The sequence below is a fragment of the Candoia aspera genome, chromosome 6 (assembly GCF_035149785.1).
Source record: "Candoia aspera isolate rCanAsp1 chromosome 6, rCanAsp1.hap2, whole genome shotgun sequence".
Classification (NCBI taxonomy): domain Eukaryota; kingdom Metazoa; phylum Chordata; class Lepidosauria; order Squamata; family Boidae; genus Candoia; species Candoia aspera.
Window position 1 is genome coordinate 90,574,538 of NC_086158.1, and position 16,973 is coordinate 90,591,510.

Below are 16,973 nucleotides of genomic sequence, written 5' to 3' on the forward strand. Positions count from 1 at the left end.
GGGAGGAGATCGCAGGCAAAGAAAGTTTTCTCCTGAAAAGCTGCCTGCACTCCTTTGCCTCCTCTCATTGACAGAACTTCAGCAAATGTGCTGGGCCAAGAGGAAATATCTTCATTCCTCAGCTCCACTTTTCATGTTGGAACCGCAAAGTCCAGCAGGAGCAAAGAGCAAGCACTTGAAATCCGAGAGAGCAGGCAGGAGGGGAGAGGGAAGGTCAGCTTGCCTTCAGTGATTTGAGCCTGAAAAGCCACCCTTTGAACAGGCGGAGCAACCAGGGAGATGGCAGGCGAGGAACAAGAAGTGGAATGAAGTGACTTCTGTTCTGCTTGGAAACATGCAACTAATTTTGGAGTCCCTGAAATGATCATACAACTTGCCCTCCGATCCCTCTCAGTTACATGCTTGCATCCATTGCCCTCCTCAAAACTCATTGGGCAAAGACGCAGCTCAGAAATGCAAATTGAAGGTGGTTCAGCTGAATCTCCAGAGCCAATTGCCTTCCCAGGCTGAATTGCAAAATCAGTTTAAAAGGCTAAATTAGATGCCTCTGCTCATTTCAGAAATTGGCTCCCCCCCCCCCCGAATCAGTCCAGAAATCTAAACTGAATTGACTCAGTCCAATGATTCGGTTCCAACTTGTGAATCAAACTGGATTGATTTTCCAAATGGAAATGAAGATTCGGAATGGATTTTGCATGATTCTCACAGACCTAGAAATTATAAAGCCTGCCTACTGCTAGGGCAGTTTTGCACCCAAGTATAGTGTTATTCCATGAGAGCTTTCTATCTGAATGCAGACAGCTTAATTCAAGAACCAACTGTGGCCAAGAAAATCATGACTTTTCTTTTCCAATGTTGTGCATGCCACAAGGAGGGAAGAACTAGCCCATTAAAGAATAAGAACCAATGTGTTTGCTTGTATGAGAAAGTTATATAGTTTTATAAACATTGCTGATCTATAGTAACAACTGACCAAAACAATAATAGGAAACAGTAATATGAATGAATCTACACATTCTGAAAATATCTAAGGTTCATTGTCTATTAAAAGCTGGTGAAAAGAAGATGGTGATACTAATCTTGGTAATCAAGATGGTTTTCTTGATGCAACTTTCCCAAAGAAAAACTACTGATAAGCTGCATTCACAGGATAATCCCTTGAATATCCTGCTCTGTCCAGGTCTTTGAGGAATTTCTGAGCCTTTTTGCCAAGGAATGCTCCATTCAGCCGTTCTTCTCCAGGAAGAAGCAAGATTAAAATAAGAGAAGAACTTGACAAATGCTTCTGAAAAGTTTAAGAATGCAATGCTTATAATCAGGCATTACTGTATCATTTTGGGGCTCCTTGTAGACATTGACAGACCAACGTTTTAGGGATTTTCCTTGCCATTCAAAGAATAATAGAGTTGGAAAGGATGATTTAAGCCATTGAGTAATTGGATTAATTGAATCCAAATTAAAGCATCCAAGCAGAGGCCTCAATTTGAAAACATCCCATGATGGCAAGCCCACCAACTTTCAGGGTACTTGGTTCTGCTGTTGAACTATTCTTAGTTTTAGGAAGTTATTTCTAACATTCAACCAGTCCACCTTCCTGAAAATTTAAATCCATTAGTTCATGTCCTGCCCTCTGGAACAAGTGGGAGCAGATCTTGACCTTCTTCTGTGTGACATCCTTTCAGATATTTGAAGAGTGCTATCATATTTCCTCTTGCCTTTTTCAAGCTTACACTTACCCAACTCCTTTATGGTCCCCTGGATGAACTTCCTGAACCTATTCCAACTTCTTTGAACCTTCTTAACCTTTGGTGCACAGAACAAAGTAGAATAATTGCTTTTGTGATTTGGAAATTACACTTCAGTTGATGCAGCCTAAAATTGCATTTGCTTTTTGGAAGCCACATTACACTGTTCATTCTTATTTAGTTCGACATCAACTAGTACTGTACTCCAAGGCCATCTTCTCAAGTAGCTTTAACAAGCCATCTCTTTCTCTTTCTCCCTCCCTAGGAAACAATCACACATATATCCTGCTGCAATCATAAACAGTCTTTCAAAATCTCACAGCACATAACAAAAATACATAATAAAAGGTCAAAAATACAAACATTTGCAACCCAAAGCAGCATTTGGCATCAACTCCCAAACACCTCTAAAAATTTTCAGCAGTTTCTGGAAGGTACTGAAGTTGGGGTCAGCTGAACTTGCTATGGGAGGCCATTCCAAAGGGCCAACCCAACTGCAGGAAAACACACCTCTGAGCTTTCTCCCCCCCACCTCCCAAATGGGGGGGGGGCATCCAGCTGCATTCTACGCCTGTACATTCAACCTTTGTTTCCTAAATGTAGAATATTTTATTTGTCTTGCTTACATTTCATTCTGTAACTTTCAGCCCATTTTTCTAACCTGTAAATATTATTTTGAATTTTATTTCTGTCTTACAGAATATTAGTTGCCATATCCAGCTTGGTGTCATCTGCAAATCTGATAAGCCTATTCTCCATCTCTTCATTCAAGTCATTAGTTAAGATACTGAAGAGTAGACGGCCCACAATTAACATCTGTGACATGCCACTTGATACCTCTCTACGATTTAATAAGGCAACGTTGATGAGCGCTCTATGCATGATTTTGAAGCCAGCCATGTATCCATTTAATTGTCATGCCATGCTGCCCACACTTAACTAGCTTAACCATGACCAGTGTGTCACAGGGCATTTTGTGAAATGTTTTGTTGATGTCAAGATATGTTATGTCTACAGCATTTCCACACTCTATTAAGGAAGTTACCTGATAAAGATGAGGTATGGTTAGTCTGGAAAAAGTTATTCTTGACCATTCTTTGCTGACGTTTGCTGATTACTGCATTGTTTTCCGGTTGCTTACAAATTTATACACTGCTCTAGTATCTTCCCAGTTATCAATTCACTTTAACAGATGTGTAGATTGCTGGATCTCCCTTTCTGCTTTTTGAAAACAGGGATAATATTTGGTATCCTCCAGTCATCTGCCACTTCACTTCAAGATGACAACATGCTCTAAGAGACCATACTTTAGACAAATTTACTCTTTTAACTTTATATCTTCATAGATTTCACATCCCCACTTTTTCCTTTTGTAAATAAACTGAAATTTGTTATGAAAATGAAATACTGAAAGAATCTAAATTATATTACGCTACCAAACATAAGATCTGGCCCAAAATAGATGCCAAACACAGGGGCTTAGGACAGGCAGCCTTACACTAATCAGAATCTAAGGATTTGGCACATACAGTTTTATCCTTCTGAGTGAATTACATACCAGAAGATCTTTCATTGCAAAATGATTTCAAAGCTAGAATATTATCACAGAGAAGTGACTCTTTGACACCATTCTTCTCATTGATTCACTAAGCATTCAAACGTAGTCACCTACCAAGAAAGAGAACTTGATAGAGCTGGAAGGTTGCCACTTTCCTTTCTAAGCATCCCAATTAAAGAAATCAGAAGGCATGAAGGAAATACCTAATATATGTACTGCATTTAGCCAAGTAGTATCATCGTAACTGCTTAGCAAAATAAAATAAACCAAAACCAAACCAAACCACAGCTGGCCATCAACCATGTTTAAGATCCCACTCAAAGGTAGTCTGCCACTGCTCAAAATAAGTCCATTAGATGGCATTGCAATTAATGTGATGGCAGCAGAAAGTATGTTAAGCAATTAAATTCTACTCAGTGAATTTTGGAAAGTGGGATTATTCTTCACAAAGGGCATAAAGACTGATCTCACGAACTATAAAAACAGTATTTCTCTTGAGATAAGTAGGAACACATAAAAAAAATGAGATATCCAAAAATTATAATTCATTTCAAGGGTTTTAGATATTTTACATAAAAGGTTTTACATAAACATATCCAACATAGGAGAGAAAAAATATTAAGAAGAAAGGAAACCTCCCATTACATTACAGTTGCATAAATGTGCAATTAGTTCTAATTTTAATTTAATTTTAATACGAGAGGATGGCCCCAGTCCTGTGCCATTTAAATAAGAGATGCCACATTTCTTGATTTTTCACACTCTCATTTTCGGTCTTCCAGAATCATACAAGTCATATGAGTAGGGAAGCATGGATTCTTTACAGCAAACACAATCACATTCAGTCTGTGGAATCTTTGCGGTGAACAGGAAGCCACTGTAAGGACTGTGTTTGGAGAAACATGGTGTTTCAGGATAGGAAAGGAAGTGAGACAAGGATGCATATTGTTCCCATATCTGTTTAGCTTCTACGGCAGATTCATTATAAGAATGGCAGGGTTCGAAGGGATGACAGCTGGAATCAAAACAGGAGCCTGAAACACTAACTGAAAGTAAACTTAGAAGAGTATCTTGTGGAAGTAAAAGTGGAAAATCCATATTAGGAAGACATAGGTAATTCAGGAAGTGTGCTTAGTGAACTTAACGGTTGACAGAAAAGTGAAGTGAAGACGGTATATACTTTTCTTTTCTTGGGTTCAGGAATGAAGAAGGAGAAGTAAAGAGGAGGTGAATCCTAGAGAAGGAAGCAATGATAAACTTAGAGAAGAAGACCATGAGTAGTAAGGATATTTCTATAACATCAAAGATCAGAAGAGTTAAAGCAATGGCCTCTTCAGTAGTAATGTACAGCTGTGAAAACTGAGGATACTGAGGGAGAGTGGGACAAAGGACACCCACAAATTATGGGTTAAGGAGTGGTTACAGTCATGGACAAGAAGAAGGATCAATCAATCAGTCCTGGATGAAATAAAAACTGATTTTCCTTTGAAGTCATGATTACCAGGGTGGAAGTCACATGCTTTGGGCATGTGATATTTGATGGTTTAGCAAAAACAATCACAATATCCTTAGCAAGTTTGGGGGAAGGAGAAGAAGGGGAAGGAGAAGGTGAATGAATTGGGATAAAACAAAGTACAGAAAGTTTTTTGAAAGAAATACAGGTTATTACTAGAGATGGGTAGAGATGGCAAGCATCTATCCATGCAGTGACAAGGAGTTGAGCCCAACTTGACAGCACCTAATTAACTATAATAATGCATGTTTATTATAGGCATTTAGTTTGATTATAAGATACATAAGTCAATAGCAGTTTGGGATTGATAGAAGGATAGAAAGATAAAAAGAAAGATAGATAATAGATCTGTACAATTGCCTGAAATAACTGAGGGTACAGGGGAACCAATTTTATTATTTCAACATATACAACAAGTTCTGTGAATGGCAGTTTGGTGAATTGGACATCATGATTCTTATTTTGTTTGCTCACTGGCAATCATATTGTGAAGCTTCCCTTCAGGAGAAAGTAATACGCTCGACTCGAGCTAAAATGCCAAAACATTACATTTGATTGACAGGTAGGAGCATGATACAGTCACTTTACAAAATCATAGAAGAGTCATAGAATCAGAGTTGGAAGAGGCTTTGTCTCAGTGCAGAAATACAAATTAAATTACTCCTGACTGTAATGAGCACTTCTAGAGATGCAAATTCTGGAGATCCTTGTTAGGGCAAAAAGATACCCACAACTGGCCTGTAGAATAACCCCTTCTATTGCTAATAAAGCAAGCCTGTTAGAGCCAATTGGCTTACTTCCCTGTGCAAATACACCTCACTACCCATTGAGGTTAAGTTACAAGGGAGGAGTTGCCGGTTGCTTTTTTTCTTTTTTTAAAAAAAAGTCTAGAAGTAGCAACTCACTGCTGGGAAGGGAAGAAAGAAATCTAAGTCCTTATTCCCAGGTTGTAGGGTGAAATCTTCCTGGAGTCAGGAAGAATTCTAAAACCCACAGACTTCTAGAAGGAGTAAGTAGACAGAGTAGCATTAGAGCAATTATACTATATTATTGTATAATTAATCCTTTTCTGTGCTTTTCTTTGCTGTTGTCCGTTCTTTATAAACTCTAAATGTTATTTTAAATACATGTTTTGGATACTAAGTGGCATTGGGGAGGGGAGGTAACATGCTTCAAAAGAGCTAGACCGCTACAGGTTGACCATCTGACATTGGGTTTTGTGTCTCTCAAGGCATCTCCGTCTTTTGGCGGAGGAGGGGAAAAGAAAGTGGTGGTAGCAAACACCAGCTGCTGCATCACCTCAGGTTGTCCTGGTTTGATGTGGCAGGCCTGGTTGTAGACAGCATCTTAGCCTGGTAGATGGCGCTGCAACCTCTGCTTGAAGGCATCCAATGAGGGGAGAGCACGGGAACTGATTCCCCTGCCACATGGCTCTTACCGTTAGGTTGTCTTTTCCAATCTGCCTCCTTGCAATTTAAATCTATCATATCCTGTCCAGGCTTTTGGAACAACTGAGAAAAGATGTTGACCTTTTCGTGTATTACAGCCCTGCAGTGATTTGAAGAGTGCTACCATGTGCCCTCTCAGTCTTCACTTCTCAAGGCTAAACGTTCCCACAAACTTCAGCCTCTCTTCCTAGGACTTAATGTTTAGTTCCCTGATCATCTTCATTGCCCTTCTTTGAACCTGTCTACTTCCTTGAATCCTTCTTAATCTGTAATGCTTAGAACTGGACAAAGTATGGAAAGTAGTACAGTGGTACCATTTCTTCCTCTGATTTTTATAGCCAGAGATTAGATCGATCGACAGACAGACAGACAGACAGACAGACAGACAGACATAGATGATAGATAGATATTGGCCATGTCGCACTGTTCACCGCAGTGGGGAACTACTATTCCAAGAACTTGGACTATTATCAAGCTAGATAGATTTAGTCTGGCTATGCATTTTTCTCTATTGAATTTCATTCTATTATTTTCAGTCCATTTCTCTAACTTTTTACAAAGATCATTTTGAATTTTATTTCTGTCTTTGAGGCTACTAGTTTTCCCATTCAGCTTCATGCCAGTTGCATAAGTATTCCCTCTACCTCTTCATTATTGATACAAATACTGAGGAATAGAGGAACAGGACTGAATCTTGTGCTTCCCCACTCTACAGAATTTCCCATTTGATGAGTGACGGTTGATAAGCACTCTTTGATGCAATTTTCAAGCTAGCTATATATCTAATTAATTACCGTGCTATCCAGCCTGCTCTTAACTATACTGCTAATCTGCACTTTGTGAGATGTTATGCTGAAGGCAAGTCATATTATGTCTGCAGCGTTCCCCCAAGGTAAGGTAAGTCTTGTAACATTTATTCTTGACAACTCTATGCTGATCTCTGATAAATACTGCATTGTATTCAAGAGGCTTTCAGGCCAGTCTCTTGTGATCTGCTCTCAGGGTCAGAAATGACTGGTCACGTAGTTGCAGCTGCCATCTTGACTGTTTTGACTCCTTTGTGGGGGTTCCTGACACTGGGTTGGGGACAGGTTTGAGAAGTCCATGAAAGTTTTTAAAAAGGCAGCAACTGCCTCCTTCAGCATGGTCCTTACAGAAAAATTGGGTGAAGATGAGTTTTGTATTCCATTTATGAATGTGTGCTGGAAAGAGACCCTCCCCACACACAAAGGTTTGTTTCGCTTTGGTGGCAACCTGTCTTGCTACCTAGCAGGGGCATTTACAGAATGTGGTCAGAAAAGTCAAGATGGTGGCCAGGACAGTGCAACTGAATCCCTACCTGTCTTTTATGTGCAACACACTTCTTTGATCATACCCTACAGGGGCACCTGTTGCCTGGAATCACTCAGTTGCCAGACAGCTGGACTGTTTGGATCAAGGATGCCAGGGCAGACTAGATTGCCCTGATTGGCAGGATTTGGGGAACCTAGTTGTCTGAAGTGGTGCTTGGCTGGTCCCGTGAGATGAATCAGAGCCATGGATTCTTCCTCGCACCACGACAGGAAGAGGTTATCCCATTTCAAACCAGAAGCAATCATTAGATTAAATTTGAGATATTTGCAATTAAAACAGAAATGAATGCAGGGGAATGCATTGCAGTTCATAAACAATGCAACTTGCAAATACTTAATTTGCAAGATCTACATCCCAAAACGTGGTGTCTGAAGAGTTTTTGGAATTTGTAAACATTCATTTTGTGTAAGATTTGAAAAGCCCAAACAAATGAAAATCCTTAAAATCTATTCAGTTTCACCAGAGCCTTTTGCGGAGCAGACCAACACACATTCTAGTTTGAACAGAAAGCCACTCCTTGCTGACTTTTCAAGAATCTGTATGCAGCACTCTTCAGTCCACCATCATTAAATCTAAAGAAGTTTGGGGAAATTCAATTTCCACAATGGCTATCAGTTTTATGTCAATAGATGGTCATTCACTAAGATAAATTTCCATTAAAATTATTTTTCTGCCTCAACTGTGTGTTGCTCTTAGTCATAATCTTGAATGCAGAGTTTCCTTTTCTTGGTAACTGGTCATGTTTTAAGTGTTGGAGGTCTCAGTAGACATTTTCCCCAAAATATTATTTTCTTGCTCAATATTTCTTCTTCCAACCCCAATAAAAGGGATGAGAATTGATGGCAAGGTGCAAATTTTGTAACAAGAGACAAATTGATGTTGTTTCCTACAGCCATTTAAAGTCACCGCCTGAAATGATTTCTTTAATTTAAGCACAATTCTGTGTCAGTAAATTGCAGAAAAGTATTCTTGAGCATAAGTTCATTAAACTGCCATGGGAAACTTGCTGCACTTAATACCAGTAGCAAAAGATGGTTCCAATAAGCTTTCACTTAACATGTTGGGTGCTAGGAGGAACATCTCAAGTAGCTCCTGAGACATCGTTCATTTGGCTGGGTGAAATCTCTCCCTGAAGCTCTCAGGTTTTAAAAAAGGGAATTAAACACTAGCAGACTTCTAACCTTGACAAAACTGATGTTGAGTGGGAATGTGTGTCTTATGGAAGGAGTGATAAAATACAAGCCTTGTTTCAATTTCTGTTGAGGGCCCTTTTCATACATTTACAAGGAATCAAAAGCAGGGTATAACATAAATGTTCAGTCAATAGGAAGCTGCAGCTGATCAATGGCATCAGCATTGTTCAAATTAAAAACCCAAATTAAAAACCCAAACCTTCTATTCCTTAACTAGGAACATTTCGTGATGGCTGATCAGAAAAACAAGAAAGAAGCTATAAATTGTGCAGGCAAATATCTCAGGCTACTAGAAAGAGCTGACTTCTGCTTCTTAGCTAAAAGACATTTCAGCAAAATGAGTACTAGTGACCTTGATATTCAAACCCATTCCAATCCTAATTCCATCAGAAATAGACTGGGTTGCTATTTCCTATAGAAATAGGAAAGTAAGTAAGGTGTGAACCAGTGAATTTGTCCTGGCTGCTTTACATGCATAGCAAGCTTGGAATATAAACTTCCAAAGTTAAGATATATTCAATATAAGCAATTTGGTGGTCATCAGTGCCAACTCCTGAATCTTATCATACTGATTTATTGGGATCCATTTCTTGAGATACAATTATTTTTGCAATTAAATTCCTTTAGTTCCTCCATTTCACTATTTTCCTCCAAGTGTAATGGTATAGATGGTTGATTACCCATTCTGTTGCATTCACATATCATGATTTAGCTGTATGTTTAAAGCAACTTATTGATAAGTTTTCAATACTTGGCATGTAACAAAATTCCCTATAGTACCTGACAGAGAAGCTAATTATCTATTAGGTGTAGCCTGCAACTATGTCAGTTTATCCCCCCTCCTTCATTTTTTTCCTTTTGGTAACCTTGGTGGATGATGTATGGTTGAAACTGGGACTGCAACTCTACTAGTTCTCCTGGATGTTTTGGTACCATTGTCCATAGTATCCTTCTGGTCCCTCTGATGGGTTGGGGCCTTGAGACTATGTTTTGAAATGGTTATAGTCCTTCCTGTTGAGACATGGCCAGAGGAGGTTCTGGTTAGACACTAGAAGTCCCACAAGGTCCTCTCTTGTCCCCTATGCTGTTCACCACCTACATAAAACCATTGGGAAATGTCATTCAGAGATTTGGACTTTACTGATTGTTACCACTGAACGCCAAGGAAGCTATCCAACACCTTTAAACATGGTCTGATTTCTTTAATGGATTGGGTGAGGCAGAATAAGATGAAATCAAATCTGAATGAGACTGAGAAGCTGTTAGGAAGAAAACAAGACTTGGGAATTGAGACAGAAGTTATTTTGCAAAGGGTTTCTCTCTCCAGAAAGACCAAGTTAATAGTTTGGAAGTACTTCTTGACTCAGATGTGGGGAATGTGTTGGTTAATTGAGTTTGGAGAGGAAAATTCAGTGACAAAGTAAACCCTTCAAGGAATTAATTAGTGGAGGAGGGGCCTTCATTGGAGCTTAACATCCATTCAGTGGTGAACAGGGCTTTACACATTGGTAAGATGTACATAATATATGCCAAATTGCTGAATGTACATGCATTTATTTATTTATTTATTATCAATGTTTTTATGCCAATTCAGTCATCTGACTTTCTGAAGCTTACAGCAGGATATAACATGTGTGTCTGCCAGGTCAGGGAACAGACTCCACAAGGACTACTGGAACTCTGTTGTTCAGGGTATAATAACAGAATTTTGAACGCCAGACAGAGATTCTTTCTACTCTCTCTAATTCCAAACAGCATCAAGATGCAGCAATCTTGAGTTCCTTTCTCACTCTCTGCTCCCTTCCCAGGCTAAGCTGGTGTTTACATAAGGCTTCCTTCTTCAAGACCATCTCTCTGCTCCTCTACAATACAGTAAAACCATTGCAGAAATGACCACATAATCAAAGTTATCAAATATATCAAATAAAAAAAAATACAATCAACATATTTTATAATGCACCCTTAAAAACCTTGCTGCCTGGTAGCATCAAAACAGCCAGATTCATTCCAAGCTCAGGAATCTCTCCTAAGTCCCTGAATATACCCTGAAGCTTCCAAGATGTTAGAATAAGGGTGGGGTTCTTGTATCTGGTGGGACATGGGAAGGAGTTCCCCGGAGGAGAAAACTCTTACCTCCAATCCCCTCTTGTTGCATTTCTCAAGGGGTGGGGCCTCTTGGCAAGTATTTTCTACCATCATGCCGCAGGTAGGCAGATTATGTTGCAAGCAAGTGGTCTCATATGTATTCTAATCCTCAGCTATAGAGGACTTTAAAGGGGGTCAACACACCCAGAAAACAACTGGCATGTATAGCAGCTTCTGCAGATATTACTGTTTTGTGACAATAGACTTGTTTTGACATAAAAGGTATAAACACTATCTGTTCGGGTTCATGAAGCCAATCCATTCAATTGAGTATGAACTGAATCTACACCTGTACATTTGGAGTTTGCTTTGATTCTGTTGGGTTCCTATATAGACAACAGGAAGCAGAGTTCTTAGGGGTGTTGGCTGGTTAGGGTCAAAAAAGTCAAGATGCAGTCACAATGGTGCAAAGCTTGGTCTGTTTTTTTGTGTGGGTCACACGTGTGACCCACATGAAAATCAGGCAGAGTTTCAATTGCCCCATTGTAGTTGCCAACTTGACTTTTTGACCATATCCTGTGAACACCCCTGAGAGCTCTTAAAAATCATTTAAATATCTCAAAAAGGTATGTTTTGTGGGCTGGATAATAGTATATAAGAAAGCAAGTTGTTCTGCCAAATTCAGAGGATTTTCTGCATATGTGATGGAAATGTCAGCTATAACTGAGAAACTATAGAAAGAGATAAATCTAATCGCATGACAAGGGATGAATTTTGATGAATATTGTATTTGTAACTGTTCTGATTTTAACTTTATTTTTATTGTAAACCACCCAGAGTCCCTCCTTGGGGGGGAGATGGGCAGTGATAAAGTTTGATAAGATAAAATAAAAATAAAATTAATAAAATTAATACAAGTTTACTGAGAGCCTTAAGATTGTGGCCACCATCAATGGAAATGATATAAATCATCTCCAGCCCCAAAGGAAGGATTATCAAAGAAAGGCCTCAATATCTGCTATTATTAAGATGGCATTTTTTTTAAAAAAAGAAAGACAATTACCGATCTTGCTCACTCCTTTTCTGGCTTATAATATATGTATTTCATTGTTTCTGTTATTTGTAGCATTTTCCTAAACTCATAAATTTAAGAAGAAAATTTAGTGGACCATTTGAAGTTCAGATTTAATAATTTGTAGAGATATTAACTACCTCCCCAAAAATGCGTCTGGGTAAATGAAAGGAAGAAAAAACATTTTTCCTAATGGAACATTACTTGGCTATGCCATAGGTCACCACTAGGTGGCAGACATGCTTCCTCTCCTTTACAACCTACAGCATGGGATCTCAGCACACTTATTTATTTAATTTTTGATATACGTTTCCCTGGTGGACAGTATTCTGGCTTTTGCATATTTTCAGGATGAATTTCATTTGGTTATTTCCTGCCCATATTTCTAAGCTCTCTCCAAATCCCTTTATGCATTTTCCCTCACTCACACTTTCTACTCCCCGGGATTCGGAGCATAGTGTCATCTGAAAAGTTTGTTAATAGGTTGGTTGCTCATACTTAGAGCTGACATTTGAAAATATTAGAGGTTGTAGTAGCTATTTACAGCTGGTTTAAAACTGGAACTACCAAGAGGAGGACCAGTAAAGAGGATACTTACATCAGCAAATGTGCAACATAAAACCTCACTTCCAAAATGCAAGGTTTTGAGAGAACCAGCAATGGCCAATTCTAGTTCTGCCTTTTCTTGAATGGTAACAGCAGATGGTGTCCCAGGTTCCCAATAGGGGAATCAGGACTAGGACAGCCAGCCAATCAATGAAAGAAGACACTGTAGATCTGTCTTTTGTAATTGCTATTCATGTGTCTTTTTTCTCTTTTCTTTCTTTCCAAATAAATACATTTTTAAAAAGAAGATATTGTATGAAATTTGTACATTTTACACACACACACACACGGTGTCCCAAAAGTCAGATCCCATAGACAATTAATTATATAAATTACATTAAATGCTCGAACTGGTTGCCATTTTCTTCTAAACACTTCCTTACTCATTTGATGCATGGCCTTTGAACTTTCTTAAGCGCAGTAACATTTTCTCTGAAAAAAAAAATAGGAAAACGTATTTTGATTGGCTTGTGGGGCTGGACTTTTGGGACACCCTGTATATAACATATTGGGGGGTGGGGGATAAAGAGAAAGGCTGATATTATGTTGAGTTGAATTCCTGGTGACTTCATGGACCCATCCATGAAGTTTTCTCTGCAACAATGCAGAAATGCTTTGACATTGCCTTATTCCAGAATGAGCTTTTGGGGCAGGAGGGGAGGGGGATCTTTCCTATCTATCCTGTAGCCCATGAATTTCCTGATGGTCTCTTATCCAAGTACAAACCAAACCTGCTTGGGAAGGTAAGTCCAACCCAGCTTAACTTCTGAGAGCAGACAAGATTGGCCAGGTGGTATCTCTTGCTCTGTAATTCAAATTAAAATCCAATAATTCCCTCAGATGATCACTGAGCTTGCTAAATACGGATAGGTGATTTCAAGGGCTCTTTCCCTTCCCCTTCTGTGCTAAAACTTGTATTCCAGAAGAAAGCAAACAAAAGACCCCTTGATTTTCTACATCATTCTCAAGGGACTTGAGGATTTCTCTACCAGCTGGATCCAACATGGTCAGTACTTGGTTGAAGTACATTAAGAAATCCCAGGGGCTGTAGGCTAGACAGGGAATTCAGAAAAACTCTGGAAGAAAGCAGTGTTTAACTGATCTGAACTGTGGCCAACAAAATTAATGAGTGTGTCTACTACATCACCTTCTCTTTTGAACTTACTTTATTTCTGCAAGGTAGAGGATGTGGCTGATGCTTGTTTCTCCCATTGGCTAGTCTGCAATACTCTCTGACTGTTCAAGCTTTCAATTGGAAGACGCCCCTGAGGAGGTGTTTCCTTGTGTTTGTGTCTTCTTGGGATGTTACTGAAGCTGCCAGCCACTGAGATATTCTTGCAGAAACAAAGAAGACATACATACCTTTTGGCCACCTTGTCACTAAGGTGAAGACAAGAATGCCCCGTATAAGAGTTCCTTCTCCTTGCAAAGACAAAGGAACCTGAAGCAAATTCTTTGTGTTGAATTAAAGAAGACTGAGTAAAACAGTAAGTGCAGAGATAAAAGCGGCTGGAGGCAAGGTTTAAATTGGTGCTGAATTATTTCATCTCTATTTAGAGATATTATATTGAATTGTTCTTTAAAAATAATAATAATTAAAAACTCTTCGATTTAAAGTGAGAGTAAAAAATGTTTTCCACTCCCACCCGTGCTTCAAAAACTCAGAATTTACAACATAAAAACACCATTTTATACTCTGTGCCACGTAAGCAGCGAACATTTTGCTCACTTTCATATGCTATGGTAACTACAAAACAGGATCCTGGTACCACAGGCTGCCTGGCCCTAGAGGTAGGCACTAGAATATGGAGGCATGCATTAAGGCAGACCTTTGACAGGCGCAATTTCTCTTGTTGCTTGCTGGTGATGCCCCAAGTCATGAAGAGGGCCATGATTCAGAAGTGGTGCTTTTTAAAAGGAGCTGCATTGCTTGAGCAGAAGCTGGACAAAAGCCACAGCAGAATCTTCTCAACCATTTTTGAAGCACACACATACCTACCTACCTACCTACCTACCTACCTACCTACCTACCTACCATCTACCTAATTGGTCAGTTGATTGATTCTATATCAGGTTTCAACCTCCATTCCATTTATGCTGAATTGGTGGCTGATGTCTTTTTCCAAAGTCATAGTTGTTCTCCAAAAATTCCACCTACCACAGTAATTGTGTAGCGGGTTGACAATCTACCCAAAAGAATCATCTAAAGATAAACCTGATGGATTTCTTTGTAATGCGTAGTGATCAATATCTGTAAGAGAAACTTCTTTGTTTATTTGCAGGACCCGGTATCAATAGGTTATAATAGATCCAGGAAATCTCAGGCTACAGATCTCTTTGACGAAAACTTTACTGGCATGCAAAGGCACACTCATCCCACTAAACTGATTTGTTTCATCTGAAGTTGTATAGGAGCAGCCAAGTGCAAGGAGGTCTCTGATCCCTGTCCAAGATTTGGCAGAATACTTCTGCAACCATAAAAAGTCATTATGTGTTGGCATGTATATAAATAAAAACATGTGCCATATCAATTATTATCTATCCTGCTGTTCTCTGGGTTTTGTGAGAATAAGAGGGAATGGCTCTCATACTCTCATCCTCATTTTTAATAATGGCAGTAACACATCAGTACAGTGAGATACACTGTGTTGTACAGTGTACGCTGTATATACACAATACATTTAACCTGGAATATCAACAATAGTTAGTAGGAAGAGTACAACTTGCATTTGGGAAGAACTCAGACATTATTCTGGCTTTGGCCAAAGCAAGCAGCCATTCAAGTAGAATATCTCCTGCATCTCAGAAAGATCTGAGCCTTGTCTTACCCAGTTAAGCTTCTGTCTGCCTATCCTACATTTGCCAGACTGTACAATCAGTTGTTGCCTTAGTCCATTCCTTTCTTCTCAGCTCCATCTGCAGGTCTTCTAGCTCCCAATCCATACATTTGCTGCAATGCATGTATCTCCATAAAACCACATGACGTTGTTCTGACTTGTTCCAAATGTACAAACATTCAACTGGAAAACTTCATTCATTTTTTTCTTTTAAGAGAGTGACTCCACAGCACCACCGACCTTTCAGATACACTGAGCAAAGGATGCCTGCTGTAAAATTGAGAAATAAGTGCCCTGCAGATCCTTCCTCCTCCTTCATACGCCTTCAGCCAACTTTTATTCATCGCTTCCTCCATCTACCATACAGCCTGTGCATTCTCAAAAATAATTCCAAATGCCCATTCTTCCAAATGAGATTCATGCTAAGTGAATGGCTGCTTCATGTTGTGGTTTCTATTTGTGCTAGAACCTTTTCTTCCCAATAAAAGCTAATTTTCACCCTTCAGACATCCACAGGTTGGAAATATTGTGAATGGCTGACATTGTTCCACTTTCTTCTTTTTTAGATATGTTGCTTTTGAGTAAAGCTCAGAACATACCAGGCCTTGGTAGGGGTTAAAAAAGGCAAGGTGATGTGAATGTGCATATGTTTGGGTTGTGGATGATGCCGTTGAAGTCCGGCCGTGTTGTATGGCTGTTGTGTGATGTAAGCAAAAAGGGGTGGGGCTTTAGTCATGTGGTTGCAGCTAATGTCTTGACTTTTTTGACCTCACCAGAACATCCCTGGCTTTGAAGTTGTTGGGTTTTTTTAAATCTCATTACAGGCAACTAAGAATATTCCAACTATAGCAAACTATAATCACACTTGCCCAAATCCTTAATTCCTGTGAGGATGTTTCACTTCCAAATAACTTAAAACAATGTCTATCCTGAATTAAATCTTTGCCTCAGATTAGTTGCATTCTTCCTTTGCAAACCATTATTAAGAATTCAATACCCTTGTACAGTATTGTAGCTTTAAGGACTGAGCTGCAACTCTTCTTTTGTCCAGTTCTATAGGAAGCCTAAATACAGCATTTTAAATTATTCCTCCCTCCACCTGATGGCCCCCTTCTCAAAATACTCTGGGAAATATCTGGTGGGGTCTGATTTTGAGCCCACCAACTTCTCACTGAGTTGTGTCCTTGCAGTAATTAATTGTCAGCTGATGGAGAATGTGTGCCCTGAACTAATTCAATCAATCGATCAATGAAGACTATCCGGATCCCAACAATGCAAAGACAAGAAATCATAAAGTAAGCCTAGAGCAGCAACAGAATAGGTATCCCAAGGATTTGTACTGACAGATGCTTTGAGCTGATTATACTCCAGATGCATACTCTGTTGTCCTAAGAGGAAATAAGAGGAAGCGAACCAAATAAACTTTCTCTTGGCATGTTTTATTTTTCAAAGAAAGGAAAAAGAAAAATCTTTCAGGGGCACTCTCGGTGTGCTGTTTTCCTGTCCTAACAAACCAGAAATATGATCGTGGCAGATAAGCTTGACTAAAAAAAAAAAAATCCT